The sequence below is a fragment of the Pygocentrus nattereri genome, chromosome 4, assembly GCF_015220715.1.
Source record: "Pygocentrus nattereri isolate fPygNat1 chromosome 4, fPygNat1.pri, whole genome shotgun sequence".
NCBI classification, from domain to species: domain Eukaryota; kingdom Metazoa; phylum Chordata; class Actinopteri; order Characiformes; family Serrasalmidae; genus Pygocentrus; species Pygocentrus nattereri.
Window position 1 is genome coordinate 34,021,076 of NC_051214.1, and position 19,480 is coordinate 34,040,555.

The 19,480-nt window shown below is 37.6% G+C and overlaps 1 protein-coding gene across 1 annotated transcript in view; it reads right to left on the reverse strand.

Moving 5' to 3' along the window:
* LOC108411895 (kelch-like protein 29) overlaps positions 1-19,480 on the reverse strand; it is a 260,527-nt gene that overhangs the window by 229,784 nt on the left and 11,263 nt on the right. The window contains exon 2 of the mRNA XM_017683689.2: positions 16,347-16,415. The gene's annotated coding sequence lies outside the window, so the exon portion shown is untranslated. The remainder of the gene's footprint in view (positions 1-16,346; positions 16,416-19,480) is intronic.

A 19,480-nucleotide genomic window follows, 5' to 3' on the forward strand; every position in this document is an offset into this window, starting at 1 on the left:
GTGCAAAGAGGTGCTGATGAACATGAAGTCAGATGATCTAACAAGACTTTCTAGGCTTCACTAGAAACCTCATGGCTGCTAACATAGCTGTGATCAATAACAGGTCCCAACATGCCTCAAATGAATCTGAAAATGTCACTGGAGACCATGCATCAATAATTATGGCGCAGACGGGAATAAAATCTGAGCGCTCGGTGGCCTAGGCTACAGACCGTTTTACACACATTAGTGAAGCTGCTGGAGAGGTTTGATCTCAGTTTGAAAGTGCCCCCCATGTTTCCATTAGCCAGCACAGCTCTGATCTTATCATGCTTGCCCTGCTTGAACTTCATGAATATTATAATATTTTAAGGGGAGCAACCGGTTAAGCTTTGCATTAGAAACTGCCCTGTTACTTAAAGACTGTTAAGCATAAAGACAGGCCTTAAAAATGTGTGCCTGCCTCCTAACAACCCTGCAGATACCACATAGTGCAAAAGTGAAACATTAAAAAGAAAGCACTACATTTTATACCAGCTGTCCTTCTTGAATAAAGTACTCAGAAATGCTTTGGGTCAGACCAGTGCTGAAAGACTAACACTCTAATGTTAGAATGATAAAAGTCACTAAGTGTACATAATTTCTGCTGCCTACAGTCAGTGACAGGAAGATATGTTATCTATGGGAAATATTGATTAAATTCAGGAAATAAATGCCCATGGGACAACTAAAATGTGTGCTATGCATGTTAAACTATGCAGCCAGACTGAGAAAAAAGGCACTACACTAAATTCTGCAACACTTGGAGCCAAGGCTATAATATACGCTATATAAATGTCTGGCAGTAGACCGTAGCTTATTGAATTGATTCTGTTAAGGCCACATTCTGTGATTTTTTATAATATTGGGCTTATATCTGTTTATTTGCTTTTATAATAAATTGCTTTTGGTTCCATCACTGATCAAAACGACAGTGTAATTAACTAGTAATTAGACTTTCAGCATGTTTCTTTTGGTTATTACTCCCACTTGCATATTTCAAAACCAGCAGCTAGATGACCACTTTCTTGATATACAACTGATCAGAATAGTGAATCCAGTAAGCGTCAATGGCATCATGTTGTCAATAAGTACTGTCAGGGAGCATTCAAACTTCTCAATATGTGCATTCATTACTATGAATGAGTGGCTAGCATCAAAGTACTTGTCAATTGCAGTTTGGAATCCTGGCCCTAACTACAGGCTGTCAGGAGAGGTGAAAGACTCAGTCGACAAATTCTGTCCTACAATCTGTTCACAAGTGGAATCAAGAAAGAAATTTGACTCTCACATCCAACTTCTGAGCACACATGTCAGCACCATCTAGACTGATTGCCTGGCATTCAGATTTGAATAGAATGTGAAGTGCAATGAAAACACGCAGAGTGTTCAGCACAGATGGTGCTCGGAGGCTGAAAGGGCCAATGAGACGCACAGACATGAGCAAGGAAATAATCTTCCAAAAGCGAGTGTTTAAGAAACAGACAGCAGCAGGGCCAAAGGATGACGGGTTACTGCAGAGTTCTGATTTAAGAGCACAGTCGCTGATGGGAGATAGATGTAAAAGTTTGATCTGATCCCTGTTGTCCTCCAGCTTGTCCCAGAGCCCACTCTAACCATGAATAAAGCGACTGAGAGGCTGCCAACGAAAGCTTGGACCGGCAATCGAGAAACAAAATCAAACTGGATTGCCTTTGGAATCCTGAGGCAAGTGAGGCCAAAAGACACAAGAATGGAATGAAAACCTGCCCTCCTCCTCTGCGCCTCTCACTCTCGCTTAACTAACGGTCCCCTTGTTTCTTGAGGACGTAAGCCCTGAGGCTGAGAAAACTACATTCGCCTACTCCTTAAGATAGATGTTGAGTTATAAATCTGAATACAGCTGAATGTGCTTGGCTTTAATATGCCTGGGAGCGGCCCTTGGGGATCAGTGCCTGCTCTTGGCTAGAGGGAAGAAGGCCTTTAACGGCCTGAACCTGTTGTTGAGAATGGAATGCAAACCTGCAGGAAGATTTTACCTAATGGCTTCTCCAGCTGCCTGGCCTCCGGTCACCATGGCGGAGCACGGTGACCGTTCAGCCCCAGCGGGCGCATTTTACTCGCCCACCACTGCAGCTCATGCACCATTAACCTGGGGAAGACGGAAGAAATGCAGACCCCTGAGGCACTAGGCTTCTGGCCCCAAACACCTACCCACACACAGACATGCCCATCCACTCGCCCCTTATATTACTCAGTAAAATGGCCATGTAAGGCCATAAATAAGAGCGCAGAGGCTAAGCGGCAGCTCACAAACTAAGCTTTAACTGGGGCTAAGAGATGGCCATGAGCATTGACTCAGAATTTGTGAGGAGAATAGAGAAGGAATCTGACACTGAGATGCAGCAGAAGTCATCTGGACATGATAGTTGCGAATGTAGTGATTATGCCTGCTAGAAACCACAGAGCTGTGTTTTTGAGAGAAAGCTTTCATTATACCTTCTAGACGTACAGGAGATAAAGGCCTACTCTTCCAGTACCTAGTACAGTAGGAGCATAGAGCTGTCTGACCTACTTTGAGCTTTGCATTATCAACAGCAATTAAGTGAAATGGCAGCCATCACAGACTCCATCGCTGACAGAGATATTAAACGCTCTCATTCTCCGGGGACGCACTGTTTTACACAGCCAAAACAAAACAAGCCACTTTCAAAATGGAAAATCCATGAGGGTCAAAGACACATGGGATATGACAGCACAAAAAGAATCCCCAGATGAATGGCTGTTTTAGTATTATTCACTTCAGTTTTCACTGTGCAGCTAAACAGTTCTTAGAGAAGATTGATAGAGATGGTCTATTATACAGAAAACAAAGACTTTCATGCTGTAGATTTCTAGCTATGACTTGTAAACAGTTAGTTTGTTCCAGTATAGGGGCTGAATATGACTGTTCAGGGAGTTTAAAAGTGGGTGATATGGCAAAAAATATATATTATGATACTTAAAGACATTTTGATGAAACATTTACAAACAAGCTGGAACTGACAATATGCACTACCAAAAGTTAATGCCACATTTTTAAAGAGCATTAGTATAAAATAAGCATTTTTATTTTAAATTCAATGTTCTCAAGGAAATTCAAAAAATGAGTAAAAATACATTAATCAAATCAGAAATGATTTAGAAAATGGCATAATATTCTAACATTAAATCAGCTACTTGTTACTTTGCATTTTATGTGGCTACTATTGACAGTGGTTTCTGTTCCCTCAGGGCTCTCTATAAATGATCTAATTAAATGGTCTTTTTTATGAAACGTCAGTTGTTCAGTGTTCAAAACATACTGGCCATACCCATGATATAAGCATAAACACACTGAGCACTTCATTAGCCTACTTGTATCTACACTCTTTGTCCATTTCAGGTCCATTTACCAACTAGGTGCCCTTTGTAGCTCTAAAATGACAGACTGTAGTCCATCTGCATACTTTGTCAACCCAGCTTTACCCTGCTCTTCAAAGATCAGGACCCCCAAAGGACCACCATAGAGCAGGTATTATTTGGGTAGTTCACCATTCTCAGCACTGCAGTGACAGTGATGTGGTGCTACTGATGTGTTCATGTGTGTTGTGCTGGTACAAGTCACACATGACACAGCAGTGCTGCTGGAGTTTTTAAACTGCTGGAGTTGTCTGACTTTACATCTACACTGTGAAACAACAAAGTAGGCATGTGCAGTAGACAGTGGGTCGACACAGTGCTTAAAAGGTCCTGCAGCATTGCTGTGTCTGATCCACTTGTACCAGTACAACACACACCAATAGCACTTCAGTGTAACTGTTGATGAATCACACAAATAATATCTGTTCTGTGGGGTCTTGCAAGGGCCCTGATCATTGATTAATGGGGTAAAGGCAGGATAAAAAAATTATACAAATAAACAGATGGACTACAATCTATAATTGTAGAACCTCAGAGTGCACCTATATGGTAAACGGAGCTGATAAAATGGACAACCATAGCAGATATAAGGTAGTTGTTTCTAATAAAGCGGCCAGTGAGTGTATGTTGATATGATATTTACATTTACATTTACAGATACAGCATTTAGCAGACGCTCTTATCCAGAGTGACTTACAAGAAGTGCTTTGTCAATCTAGAGAAAGTATCTTTGCTAGTTACCAATAGCTTAGAGGAAAAGACAGTCCTGAGCTCAGATACTGCTAGAAACAAAATGTCACTGCAGAAACCAAGAGAAAAAGAAACAGAGTTGAACACAGAACTCTGTGCCATTCAATGTAATACAATAACAATAAGATACAATACAATAAACTACAATACAGAGTGCAGTACAATAAAATAAGTGCAGCTTAATTCAATGATATAGCATTACAGTCATAAGACTGTCATGTTGCCCAACCTTAACTGTACAAATCAGAGATTTAACACATACTCACATATATACATAGCTATATATATATATATATATATATATATATATATATATATATATATATATATATATATATCTTGCTATTTCTATTTTGACCCTCTACTGACCCACAAGATTAAACCTATATGCTTTAAATTCTCTCTATTAACACAGCTGCACTGAAAGCACCAGTCTTAGTGTTTCAAGCAATATACTAGGCATGTGCTGACATAAAAATGCAATATTATGTTTTGAATGAAATAACCTTTTATCATAGTTGATATGATATTCTATCAAGAATAAAATACTACATGCATAAGATAATACATGTACATAAATCTCGTATTCTGATTTTAAAATAATTAACAGTATGTTGTTGCTACATTTTGGGGACGTCTATCTTTGAAAACTTCTCTGATGGCACGTCGCATTCATTAAAGGGGTATTTTACTGACTTTTTTAATTTCAGAATAATTCAATCAGTGTAAACAAAGTCATTTAGGCTTCTGTGGTTTTAAAATGGTGTGTTGTAGAGAAACGTTCCAACTCCAATTTTCTTTACAGTGGTAGTGAGGGGAAATTGTATGTATGTAGTCACTTTTTTACCTTTAAAAACAAAGAGTAAACCCACATGTCTAGTTTGTTTTATGTAATACTAAATAATAATGCTAAAATATACACAGTAAACAATAACAACAACAACTAACAACAACAACAATAATAATAAGAATCAGAATAACAATAATAATAATAAAGACAATTTCTTTGAGTACTACTTTGCCATACATCCCAAATTTTTAGATCAAAATCTATTCTCAAAACTATTGCAAGACAATGTCTCAGGTAGAGATGGACCAATCAGGGTTTTTGGGAGTGGTACCAATAAAGGCATTCAAAGGCATAGTGATTCTGGAGAACGACTGTTAATATTTGAACTCAACAACAAACCAGAGAATCAGAGCTCCTTTTGAAGCTCCAATCCTCAAATTCATCCATCCATCCATCCATTATCTAAGCCGCTTCTCCGTCAGGGTCGCGGGGGGGTGCTGGAGCCTATCCCAGCAGTCTTCGGGCGGAAGGCAGGATACACCCTGGACAGGTCGCCAGTCCATCGCAGGGCAGACAGACAGAGAGACACAGACAGTCACTCACACACTCACACCTAGGGGCAATTTAGCATGTCCAATTGGCCTGACTGCATGTCTTTGGACTGTGGGAGGAAACCGGAGAACCCGGAGGAAACCCACGCAGACACGGGGAGAACATGCAAACTCCACACAGAGAGGACCGCCCGGCCGGGGAATCGAACCCAGGCCCTCCTTACTGTGAGGCGACAGCGCTACCCACCATGCCACCGTGCCGCCCTCCTCAAATTCAAGGATGCAAAAATCACAAAAAAACAAATGCAAATACAAAAAAAACAGAACACAAATACAAAAGAGAAATACAACTGTTAGAATTTTCCCCTTTTTTTGAGTGGTAAAATCTTTGTCCTCTAGCTAGCACACAGAGTATGAAAGGACAGCATTGCAACCTTTACTTTGAGCTTTGAAAGTGCTCAGACTAATGACACACTAAAACAGCTCTATAATCATCAAATAAAGCATGGGATCGGAAAGTGATGGCATGGTGGTACCAAGTAAACCAGAGGTGTGTGATCTTGTGAAACCACTTGAATGAACTTGAATGAAACTTATTTAAATAAAATTTTAAATAAAGTGTTAAACTCAGTGACAGTATTCCAAAGTGTTCAGGACTGTGGTACACCTTGGTATTATATGTCTATAATATACATACTGCATAAATACTGAAACCTTCCTCTACATATGCAAAGCATAGACAGCAGTTGTGAAGAAGTCAAGTGATGAAAGCACTAAATGAATTTAGGGGATATCTACACTCACTGTCCTAATAATCACCTCCTTGTACCTTAGCGGTGTGAAGTTAAACACCATGTCCACTCACTGTCCACTGTATTAGACATTAGCTTCCTTGCTGGACCACTTTGTGTATGTAAAGTCAGAGACATTAGTGCATCTGTTGCTGCACAGTTTGTGTTTGTCACCCATTAGTCCTTCATCAGTGGTAACAGGACGCTGTCCACAAGACGTTGTTGGACTATTCTCAGGCCAGCAGTGACACTAAAGTGTTTAAAAACTTCAGAAGCACTGCTGTATCTGGTCTACTCATACCAGCGCAACACACCATGTCAGTGTCACTGCAGTGCTTAGAATGATCCACCATTCAAATAATACCATCTCTGTGGTGGTCTTGTGGGGGTCCTAAACACTAAAAAACAGTGAAAGGGGGCTATTAAAGCATACAGAGCAACATATAAACTACAGCTGGCAGGTTGTATGTAATAATATATTCTATATAACGGACAATTCCAAGCTGCAGTTAATACAATACAAAATCCCTCACAGAATTCATATTACAACTGACAAACTGCATTTGATGGGTTTCAACCACAGTAACAAATGCCCTCACTGTCCAGATCTAACAGATAATTATTGTCATGCATTCTGGAATTGCCCTCATATTCAAGATTTCTGATTGAAGGTCATAGGCAAATTATCTGAGATCCTGGGACTTGGGGTCCCGGCCTGTCCCGTCATAGCACTACTTAATGACATCTCCTCACTAGCGTTACCCATACATGTTAAACCTTTTGTACTAATATCTCTCACCATTGCCAAAAATATTATTCTACTTAATTGGAAAGATAGATCCTTATAGATCGCTGTAATCTAGAACAAATGACTGGAAGATTAAAAAATAACACAAAAGCATATAAATAAAAAAACTGGTCATACTTTACACATTATATTGAGAATTAGCAACAGATGTCCTCTCTTCCACATCCTTGTTAAAAGGAACACAAAAATATGTCTCATTTATTACAAATAAATAGAGAATCAAAAATAGCTAAATTAATAAATAAAAAATAATGTGTTGTTACAGCATGCAAAACTGCAACTCTTTTTAATTTATTAGGTACATGCATTAATGTGCATCTATGACTGTGACATCTATGTCTTGTCCATGTCGGTTGTATAGCTGTCTGTCTTGTCTATGTTGGTTGTGTATTGTCTGCTCAGCCAAATTTTATTTTTTATTTCCTCTCATGTTGTTCCACCAAATAGGGTATTAGCTCGGGGTGGTGAGTAGTGAGTGGGAAATTATGGGGATTTTAAGGTTGAAGCCTCACCACTACGGAATTCATATGACATCTGTACTACAATGAACTACGAACTGAGTACGAACTGGACGAAAATAACAGAATGAAAAGATAGGTTATATATATTTTTTAAGTATCTGTATATGTATGTTTGCCCTGCGATGGACTGGCGACCTGTCCAGGGTGTATCCTGCCTTCCACCCGATGACTGCTGGGATAGGCTCCAGCACCCCGCCACGACCCCAAGGGAGAAGCGGCTTAGAAAATGGATGGATGGATGGATGTATATGTATGTTTATTCATGGATGTATGTAAAGATATATACAATGATGTGTGTTATATATGTATGTGGTTTAAAATAAAAAATAAATAAATAAATTGATAGATAAATAAATAATTTTGAAAAACACGTAAACTACAGCTTGTAGTTGTAGAGCTACAAAATGCACCTATATGGTAAGGAGAGCTGATAAAATGGACAATGACTGTAGAAACAAGGAGATGGCTTTAACAGTATGGATGATCAGTGTATATTTTATGGCAACTCTAACGGTCAACCATCATATATCTAAATGGGATAAAGGCAGATTTGTCAAAGGTGGTTTCGTTTGACGGAGCGCGTCTGTCTGCAGGAGCTCACAATGCTGTATGTTCTCTCTATCTGCCAACCCATCACTGCTCTCTAGTCGCCGTCTACTGAGCCACTGCAATTCCTCTAATGGCTTCTGTGGGAAGACAAATAGGGTAGGTTCTGCTATCTTAACCTACAATATCGCATTAAATAAGGTCAGCTCTTCAAGAGACCCCCGAGGAGATGATGATGATGGACGTAAAGGGGTTATGCTTTGACATATGACATGTGTACACAGCTCCTCGTGTAATACATGAACTAAAATTGCTTCCAGTGGTTCCTTTAAATAGCATTGTGGTTAGTCTATGTGATCTACTTCTTACTCCCTGAGCAGAAGAGGCATAAAACAGAATTATAGTAGATAGTACAAGCACTTCCACCATATTTTAATCCACACTCTGTGGAAAATCATAAGTTAATCATGTTATAATGGTTAAAATGCTTCATAACACAGAGGTGATATATACTGCAAAAGTATATACCTTAGGAATGTGTTTTCACAGGTCAGACACCAACACCTTCCCCCAATACCCCTGACATCTGTACAACACATGGAACTAGTCTATAAATCTCTTTGGAATGCCTTTAATGGAACTGAAAACACCGCTAATGGATGTCCTGCTGGTGAAGAGAAAAATTAAAGCAAAACCATCAAAGCAAACATAACCACTAACCTCAACCTCTCACCATACTTTAACTGTCACAGCAATGTCACTGGTGAACCACTAATGCATCACATTTGGTACCTGTGACCTCCTATGAAACATCAACTTCTCCACAAGAGGAGTAGCTAAGCATGCCATGACTGAATTATACTGGACTGTGCAAAAGTCAGAAAAAAACACTTAATTTATCTAATTTACATTAATTTTCCATTATCTAATTTTCAAAATGCAGATAAAGAACAAGTTTTCACTTTTCAGGATCAGGACAAAAGCAGAAAAATGACAGTATTGTGCAAAATCTTTAGGCACCTGAGAAAATTAAATTTAAAAAGCTGCTTATCTGGGCAATAAGCATTTATTTGCTCAGAAAAACAAAAATATTACAATAAATACGTTCAATATTGACAACGTAAGTAGTAATTTTATGTATGTCATTAAGTTTATTTAACCATTTAAAAAAAACACCTTTCTTCATTGCAGTCCAGTATTATTTGCACTTATCACCAATATCTTGTTTGGCTAATAGCTGGGAGCCACAAAAAGAAATCTGAAAAACTTTTCTTCAAATTAGCTGATTAAATATTAGCTGTTTTTTGGAAAATAAGAAATTCTTGTTATCTTTCACTGTATGTATGTTTATTTGCTTCTATGCTAATGATATGCAATGGGTTTTTACAAGCAAAAACATGCATAATGCCAAGATAAATGTTTTAGCAATGTGTTTAAGTTTCTAAGACTTTTGCACAGTACTGTATACTTAACAGAAGATTACACAGAATCCTAAACAGTCAAAAACAATCTAATCTTTCAGTAGTCAATATGTTCACACTCTGCTTTTATTTTCAGGAATCTTGCTTTCAGCTTCAGACACTCCAAAGTTCAGTCTTAGCAGTTGGTTGCATTTTCTGCCACTCATGATGCAAGAAATCTCAAACACATTCAATGAGGTTGAGGTCTAGGGACGATGGTCCATTCTTCTGAGAAAACCAACAGCTTAATTTAATTTAAATACAATTAGTTTAATTTGCCATTTTTCTACTTTTTGCAGTAACAGCTTCTTGACAGCTACACATTAATTCAGACTCAGAGTGTTGAGTTGTCTTCTCACAGCAGAAGGATAGACCGAAACACCTGGGAATTTTTCAGATCTGAAGTAAGAGTGCTGCTTAATTTTCTCCTCTCTCTCAAAGATGAAAGATTTAAGCACAGTTTATATGATGGTCACAGATTTGGTGGTCTATCAGATCTTGCATGTTTTTAGGAGTCACATTTTTAAATTGCCTTTTCATCATTTTTGGACTCCAATTTTGGAAACTCCCAGTGTCTTGCTTACTTTAGTTTAACTTTCTCCTTCCATATGCAAGTGGATTATCTTACATAGAAGTCAGATTTACTCAGAAGAATCTCCTGAAATTAAGAACTTCATAACTTAATAACCACTTTGACTGGAAAGAAATCAAAGGTGGTCTCTGATTTCTGCACAGTCCTGTATATGTATTAAATACTGCAGGGTAAAGTATGAGGCAATAAAGCAAGTCAAATACATTAATTTTAGACAGTTAGAATTACATAGTCTTGGGTCCTTTCTGAAATGTGCACACTGGGTCTTAATGTGATCATCAAGGATTGGAATACAATGAAGCCGTCACAGTCTTACAAAAGTACAGCATGATTGTACAAGTGGAACCTAAACCTTTCTGGAGCTGTTTTCACAAGTCTTGGTTTGATCTCATCTTTCCAGTGTGGTTTTTGGAGGTGGTTTCCTTGCTTGCTTACACACATTTTTGTGCCCAAGGCAAACCTTTACACTTCAGACATGCTATGGAACAAGGAGTATGGTCCAAAACCTCCAAGATAAATATCACATTTGCAGTTCAAAAGTTAGGCAACAAATAACGAGAGGCAGGCCAAGTTTGCCTCTCGTACCGCATAAAATCCTACAGCAGACCATAACTGGACTCAAAACTGAATTACATTCTGCAGTCAATGCAAAGTTAACTATATGGCAGCTCCAAGTAAAAACATAAGGAACATCACACTTTAATGCAACATTTTCTCTGGTAGTGTGATTAAATTTATCAATATACCTAAAGTAAGGAACTTGCATGGTATATTTAAAGAGAACTAAGAGGTTCTTGTGTTTTTTGTACACACCGCATGCATTTACAATGTGGGCACATGGGCAAACTCACATTAAAGGTCTAACTTGTAGTTTATAATGTGTTTTGTAGAGTAATTGCTAACACACATATTCGTAAGACAAGAATGCAAACACCCTCTACACAAGGCTCTGTGGCAACTTTCCTTTCTTCCTTCTAATTAATAGAAGATGTTTATAGCACAGATGCACAGGGAAAGTCTGAAAAATCTCTGTGGTATTAAATGAAATGTTTTTCAAACACAAGTCCACATCTGCCAGATATGTTTTGCTTTAGGTGGAAAGTATAAAGCTGTATGTACTCTGGGCAGGTAAACAGTGGAAGGGATTTGAGTGACAGATGCAGGAAGGACGGGTACAGAGGCGAGTGATTGGCAAGCATGAGTTGGCGCAAGGGCTGTTTGAGATGTTACCTGTCAGCCAGCAGTCTGAGAGGAGGTGTCTCCTGAGACAGTGACGGGCCAGAGGTTTCCTAGTCGTTTGGACTGCGATGACAGGCTGACTCATTCTGTGAACCAGGGGCTGCTATAGGCTATGGAGCCCTACTAAGTTATTCTCTCTCTCTTCCTCTCTCTCCATCTCTCTCATGCTATCTATTTCTCTACCTATTAAGGTTGCACAACATGGACATGTGATAAAGTTGTTGGATAATGCAATGAAGATGCAATAAATTATAATTCAAATTTTTGAAAATATCTCCCTGGAAAAATGTTATGTCTTAGCAAGTGAAATGTTCTTAAATGTGGTCAATAGATATTTCTCATTAGTAGATTGTTGTAAGATATGTTGTAACTTATTTCAATGTAAATAATCACTTTACTACTTTCCACTGGCAGAGAATGTTGAATGTTTCAAAATTTCCCCATTGTAGGGCTACTAAGGGATAATCTTATCTTTTTATTGAGCAATATTATCTACAACGTGTTTTTATATATGCATTGTATTAAGCAATATAATACAATAATAAAAATACATGAAATCAACTTAAAAACGTAAAACGTCTAGATAATAATGAGTGTTGACTATAGTTAATGAGTGCATAGTTCAGAAATACCACTACTCTGTTAGGCACAGTACTACATTTACCTACCACTGTAAATGTATAAGAGTGTATTTGTCTACAGCGATTTGTACGAGTAACATAATTTGAGCCTTTTGCCATCTATATAGCTGTAGTCAGAACAAAACCTTGTATCTCCAAAATGGTAAATTTACAGGACAATGAAAAAACATGCTTTACTTTTAATGTAAGTCAGTGGAACCAGACTTTTTTACAAGCAATTTTGGGCCATTTCTTTTGGTCCATTCATCATGAACTTTTGACACAATGTAAAGGGCAACAGGCATTTTTAATAATGTAAAAAACTGAAAAAACAACAAAATGGAGATACAAGGTTTTTTTCCGACAGCAGCGATGTATGTAAAATTAACACTTATCCTATTATTCTCATAGACTAATGCTGAACAGTCATCTCATATAGACTGTATTCTCATATAACTGCAGCTGTTGTTGACTGATGCAACAATAGTACGGGCTCATCAGTGCGCACACACAAACAAGCAAAGGTGAAGTATGTCATGTTTAGAACAAATTCTGCCCTAGAGGCATTATTTGACTGACCTTTTGACTGAAACCAATCCAGTATGCCTACAGATACTCTCAGTATTAAATTCCCCATAGTCCTGAAGATATCTCTATCAATGCTAAAAGCAGCAGCCCATAGGGATCCTGTGTTCTACAGAGTCCACGCTCTTTCACTTGGTCATCCATAAAACAGGAGATGGAGGGCCCAGCTTAAGCGATCAATGTCAGTGGAGGTGACACTGTTTCTAAAGTTTCTGAATGTGGTGACATTTGGCGAGGAAACGGTAACCTTCTCCTCACAGCTCCTCTGAGCTGGCCTGTCAATCAACGCCGTCTCCGCCTTCCAGTGCATCCCCACAGCTTCCAGACCAGCTTTTAACACACATTTTAGCAGGCAAAGCTAGCTAGCATTCAAGCACATCAGTGTTATCTTACTTCTCTACAAATTTTCATTCCATCACAGAACCGGTTTGTGGCTGCTTCATTCTTTACTAATCCACCCTGTCTGGAAAGAGCTATTGCTACACTTCCTACTTCAGTGACAATATCTGTCTACAACCTCTGCTGCATGTTCTTGCCATCAAAGGGACTAAAGATTACTGACATAGCTAATATTTCTCTACAGCTATTCAGTACTATCAAAGAGCTGTCTAGATTCTGCAGTATGGAGTTTCAGTGAGGAGTTTCTAGTTTCAGTAAGGCTGTGCAATACAGCACTAAATGTTTCTGGTCAAGGTTTACATCATGTTAATACATTCAAATCATCTCATGGGTGCATTAAGAGATGCAGGTTTCCCACAGCAACACACGTTTAAAGGTGTTCAGATTAATCCATCCGGAAAACCCTTAAAGAATTTGTACAGAACCTACAGAGTGTTATTACAAAAAGGTTGAAGCCCTTAAATAGCCAAAACATATCACACTTTCACACAAGAATGACTCCAGTTTGACAGTTTGCATTGTAGTAAGACTTAGGCCATAATAAGCATGGGATTTTAATGGGTTAAGTAAATACGTTATTAAGTGCTATTGGGACACAACACATATACACCAGTGGCGAACCATGAGGCCATGCTAGGCCTTCAGTTCAGACATAAATGTTAAAACTTGGTTAAAAAAAACATTCTATCATCATGCTATTTCTGCTAGCACCTCACTATGGGATTCTAATGGTATGTCAGTATTAAGCCAAATCACATGAGCATTTTCGGCCACTGTGCTAATGGAAATGAGTTAAAGCATGCAAATGAAAACATTCTAGAATCCCATTGTGCTCTACACTACTATGCAAAATACTCTACATTGTATGCGTAAAAAAAAGCCATGAAAATCGACCATATATTTAAGGAGCTGTTTTATATGTTTAGCAAAATGTTAAATAGCATATGTGTTATCCACTGGTTACCTGAGTCATGCATACTGCATCTAGAATCTAGAAAAGCAATTTTATTTAGTGCTAGCTCAGGGGCTGGATGCCTGCCTGGATTATTTTTGTACTTCATACTCTCTCAGATGGTGTTTATACTAAAGCACAGTCTCTAATGGCTCTTAAACAGGACCAGGCTGTGGGACTTGATCATGATGGCTTGTGAATGCAGCTCGTTCACACGTATTAGGCTCAATGGCCTGCATGAGATGGGCTACTGTGACCCCTGCTGTGAGAAAGCCCCCCAGGGGTCTAACTATGACACCGCACCACCCACAACCAACCAGGCCTGAGATGTCTTAATCTTTCTGTAAGTGTGTGTGTGTTTGTGTGTTTAGGCATGGGTGATGTAGGTGGACAGCAGTGTTAAGCCACAGTGATTGCTATTTTTAAAAAAGTGAGAAAATAGGATCAACATGCATCATCATTACTATGCAAATCATGCATAAAAGAGGGACACAGAAGGTCATGACATATCATTATTATTACCATAAATGTCTTCACCTTTGTTTTTGATTTTGTCCAGAAATTGAAACAGAATTAAAACGAACTTGAAAAGTAGCATTCTGTTAGAATGGCAAATTGAGCCATGTTGAGTCCTTTAGTACAACTCGTTCTCCTCCTGAGTGTCACCGGATCCTCTGAATTATGAAATTGTTTAGCAAGATAATAGTCTTGCCCATTGAAGTAATGTCACATCAAAATAGATCCACTATTATACAACAACACCAGCGACTCAGCAGTGTTAGCCTGCGTGTAGCAATATCCATATTTTCATTCCATTTGGAGGAAAAACGTAGGTAGGACAAAATGTTTTGGATATGGAACATTTCTGTTTATCACAGTGTGCAACAGTTTTTCAAATGTTAATGACTTCAGAGTTCTACTCGAAGGAGTGTCTACATGAACCAAAAACTAAAAATGTGTATTTCTGTATAATACCAACACCAGTATATCACCCCAGCACAATCATGAACGTAACAACTTTTCTGTGGCACATACATCTACTCAACACCTTATGGTCTATTCAGCAGAGCTGTCAAGCATCACTGACAGCATATATGCTGTTATTGTTAAGAATGTATGCTGCAGGTACACACTATTTATCACACATACATACATAACCTTGTGAAAAAGAAATACTGTTGGACTGATTAATAAAAACATATTTATAGTACTTGTAAGATTTCAGTATGTATTTGCTGAAAAGCAATCATTTAAATCCTTTGCTTTTATAACTCTTGTATAATCAACTTGGAACAGATAAGTACACATTTCATCCCAGACTTTAGCTTTATTACCTTAAATATCTTATAAAACTAATGACTTGTTCCTAATTATGAGCCATATTTACACTATATTACATTGGCTGTTGTAGTATGTTCTCCTATGAGAAAGAACTTGAAATGAATTTTGGCGCTTCAGCTTCAAACACATGAAATGCTGACCACTGACCCAAATCCCTGGACTCCCACAACAAGCAGGTCAGGAATGGTCACTGCAAATCCCAGAATCAAAAAGCTGCATGTCCTATTAGGCTGGCTTCACAACAGGCTAACCCAATTAAATCAATTTTGTTTAACCAAGCCTGGATACAGGAGCAGAGAGGTTTGGGCATTCTCAGTGACCTTTATGCTTGGAATCTGACCTTTTGAAGATCCAGAGTTACATGCACAAAACCTGTAATTGCCAGGTGATGGAATTTTACTGGTCAACCAATTGGCAAATCCATGAAGACAAATCTCAACATGGGTCAAGAGAAAGGATTAAATTTCAGCTAACAATTAAGTTACACATCAAAGTGTTCACTTTCCACTGTCAGAGCAACTGAAGGAAACTAAAATTAACAATGAATTTCTTATACATAAAAGTATGACTGAAAATGGTAAAAGGTACGGTAATACATGCACCCTTTGTCACTACAAGGACATTTGCTAGGCTTCAATCTTGAGTGCATAGAAAACACAAACAGTTCATACCTATATGAGAACATTAACCCTTAACAGTCTAGTTATTACTGCTGTTTTGGTGTACTATTTAAATGCTTGTTTCAATGACCTATGATTCAAATATGATTAATACTAAACTACACCGTTATTTACTATCCCCAAACATAACTGCAACTTGTAAGGGTTAAAAAGGAACATAAAACCAAACCAAAAATGAAGAAAGTCAGAGAAACTATCATCCTTTTACACTGCGTATGAATATATACAGTATTATACAGTATAAGTAGGTCTTGTTAAAAAAAACAGACAAATAGAGTGGTACCTTCAGTCTGTGGAAGATGATGATGTTCATCACAGTCTAATGAGATCTTTTGAGTATAGTCAGGTGCTCCTGTAAAGACGAAAACAACAGGATTAATACTGAGGAGGGAGGAAAAGAAGCTAAAGACACAGATCACAACAGTAGCCTGAGTTAGTGTTGCACAGTATTGATAAAATTCAGAATTATAACATTTTCAAAATGTTAACAGCATCACAGAATGAGCCAATTTGAATGTAAAATAAAATAATTAATTTGGTGAAAAGTAAAATTTTGTGAAAACAGATTAACACAAAAACATTGCGTTCATTTCTTTAGTATTGATGTGTTTTAAATTGTACTTTACATAAAATCTGAAGTGCCTAGCAAATATGTTTTTATTCTGTCAATAACACTCATGGCACTGATATTATAATTATATATAAAATACACACACACACACACACACACACACACACACACACACACACACACACACAAACACACCATGTCTGATTACAAAGAAAGTACAATTACTCCTGTTTAATTGTATTTAATGCACAGAAGTGTGTGAAATGTTAAACAGAAATCACTGTGTTCATAGTCAGATATTTTTTGTGGCACTACTTTGTCTTTTCCAACTTACATACTTTTTCAGACATCTTATAATATATATTATATCACATAGTTCATTGTGCCATATCGTGCATTATGAAAACATCTAGAAGTATCATGATAATAAAGTTGTCACATTGTGCACCTGTACTGTGATATTACATTACATTCCACAATAAATATGCCTTTTTGTCAATAAAGGTTGAGTTGATAAAATTCCTGTTTGCTGTAGTTTGGTACAGAGGGGTGCCACATCAAACCTTGTCTGGAGTAAACAAAGCCTCTGCTGTTATTCCACAAAGCTGCTCCATGTCAGTCACAGCACAAGCCTTTTTTACTCACTTCTAGGAAAAGAATTTCCAGAGAGAGCACTACATATATATAAAATATACATATATATGTGAGAGGCTAGATGCATAATGTCAGTCTCAAGGATAATCAAGTAAATGTCTTTGCAGAGGGATGTACTTCACTGCCCAAGACTCTTGTGCTAAAGGTTTATTCAGGGAGATGTTGATATTGTTATGATAAGTTGAGTATTCACCTGAATGTTCACAGAGCTTACCTGAGTCCATTCAACACTAAAGGTGCTGTGCATCTACGTGCATTACCAATATATATATGCTGTATTGACTATATAACACAGCAATACAGGGTGAAATGATGAATTTAAACACAAAACACCATCTGAGGTCAGTATAACAAAAGATACATAAAATGTATCCAAATCTCACCTTTAGCATGAGAATAACATGATGCCAAGAGAACTGATGAGAAAAGGAAGAACAGTAAAGAATTATGGGTAGCCTCTCCTCAGTGTTACAATACATCTATTATTTAAAACTGTGAATTTATTTCAGAAGAGTGACAGCTGAGAACTGACAATCATATCACTCAGTAAACTACTGTTTAACTAAAACTACTGAACTACAAACTTAAAATATAAAATACAGTACTGTGCAAAAATTCAGAGACAAAAATACAGTACTGCATTATTTCCAATGTCTTTCATCAAAACACAGAAAAAAGTATATATATATTTTTTACAACTAAATATAATATAAATGTTTTCAGTATAGTGTGCCCATGCTTTGCCTTTATTACAGCTTATATTCTTTTTAGGAGACTTGCTTTTAGTTTTTCAAAGTGGATACTGTTCCACACCTTCAATGTTCAGTCTTAGAAGTTGGCTGCTTTTCCTGCTTCTCCAAAGTAATCGCATTTCGCTTTCACATATGTTGGGGTCTGGATTCTGGGAACAGAGGTACAGCCAAGGAGTGGCCAGTGCCACAGCGAAATAAGCAAGCCCACCTCCACATTTAGTGAAAGTAAGAAAGTTGCAGGTAGCATTCTTCCTGTGATTGGCTAATTTGCTCAGCAAACAGGCAGGTGAATGTGCGCTGTGTTCCGTTAGCAGCGCTGCTCTGTGAGCAACATTATGAAGTGAGATAGTAAGATGAGTTAACTATAAAAAAATTAGTCAGCTAAAATAATGTAACACGTTTATGTTACATACTTACCATTTAGGTTACCTTATACAGTGCTGTCTGATTAGCTTCCTAATCATTAGACTCACAAAACTTGCAGTGAATGTCACCATTAGATGTAAAACCTGTAGTGAATGGAACCTAAATGTATTATTATTTCTATGGACCGTCTACATATGTTTTTCTTAACATTTCTGAACTGTAAAAAGTAACATTTTCTAGTTTATTTGATTCAACTAAATAATTTACTTATAATTATTAAATAATTTAATAATGAATGACCAAAATATATTACGTCAGCAGATTAGTCATTTAGTTAACTTATGGCCACAACTGTACTGATGTTCTGTTTTATTCATGTGGACATGATTCATCTGGATATGTTGAATATACGGTTACATGCAGAGGAAAAAATCACTTTTATGTCATTTTAATATAGTAACATTATTTGGCATTTTTGTGCCACCCCAATAAGGTCTCTGGGTCTTACCTGGCCACCACTTTCTAAAAGTTCTAGCTATGTCCCTATCTGAAGTGGTCAGTCCATTGTTCTGAAAACATTAGCAGCTTCTTTGTTGAAAATGTTCTTCTTTTTGTCTGTTTTCTTTTCTCAGTAACAGCTTCACGACAGCTACACTTCCTTCCAGACTAAACTAGCACAGAGTTGTCTTCCCACAGAGGAATGATGGACAGAAACACCTGCGGATTTTTTTCAGATCTTAAGAGTGGAGTTTGATTTTGTCCTGTTTCTCAAAGTAGAAAGCTTTAAGTACTGTTTATCTGATGCTGACAGTTTTGGTGATGTACCAGGTATTGCACGGCTGAGTCTCATTGTCTATATATCTTTCAGGATTTTTGTTTGTGTTTTTCTTTGACTTCCATCATGCAGGTGTGTAATTTTTTCTTTCATCTGCTCCTAAATATCCTGAAAAATGAATAAGTTGTACTTAATTGCCATTTTGATTAGAAATTAAATAAATGAAGGGCAGCCTCTGACTTTTGCATGGTACCGTATAATACTAATGATATCAGCATCTGTACTGGCCATAAAATATT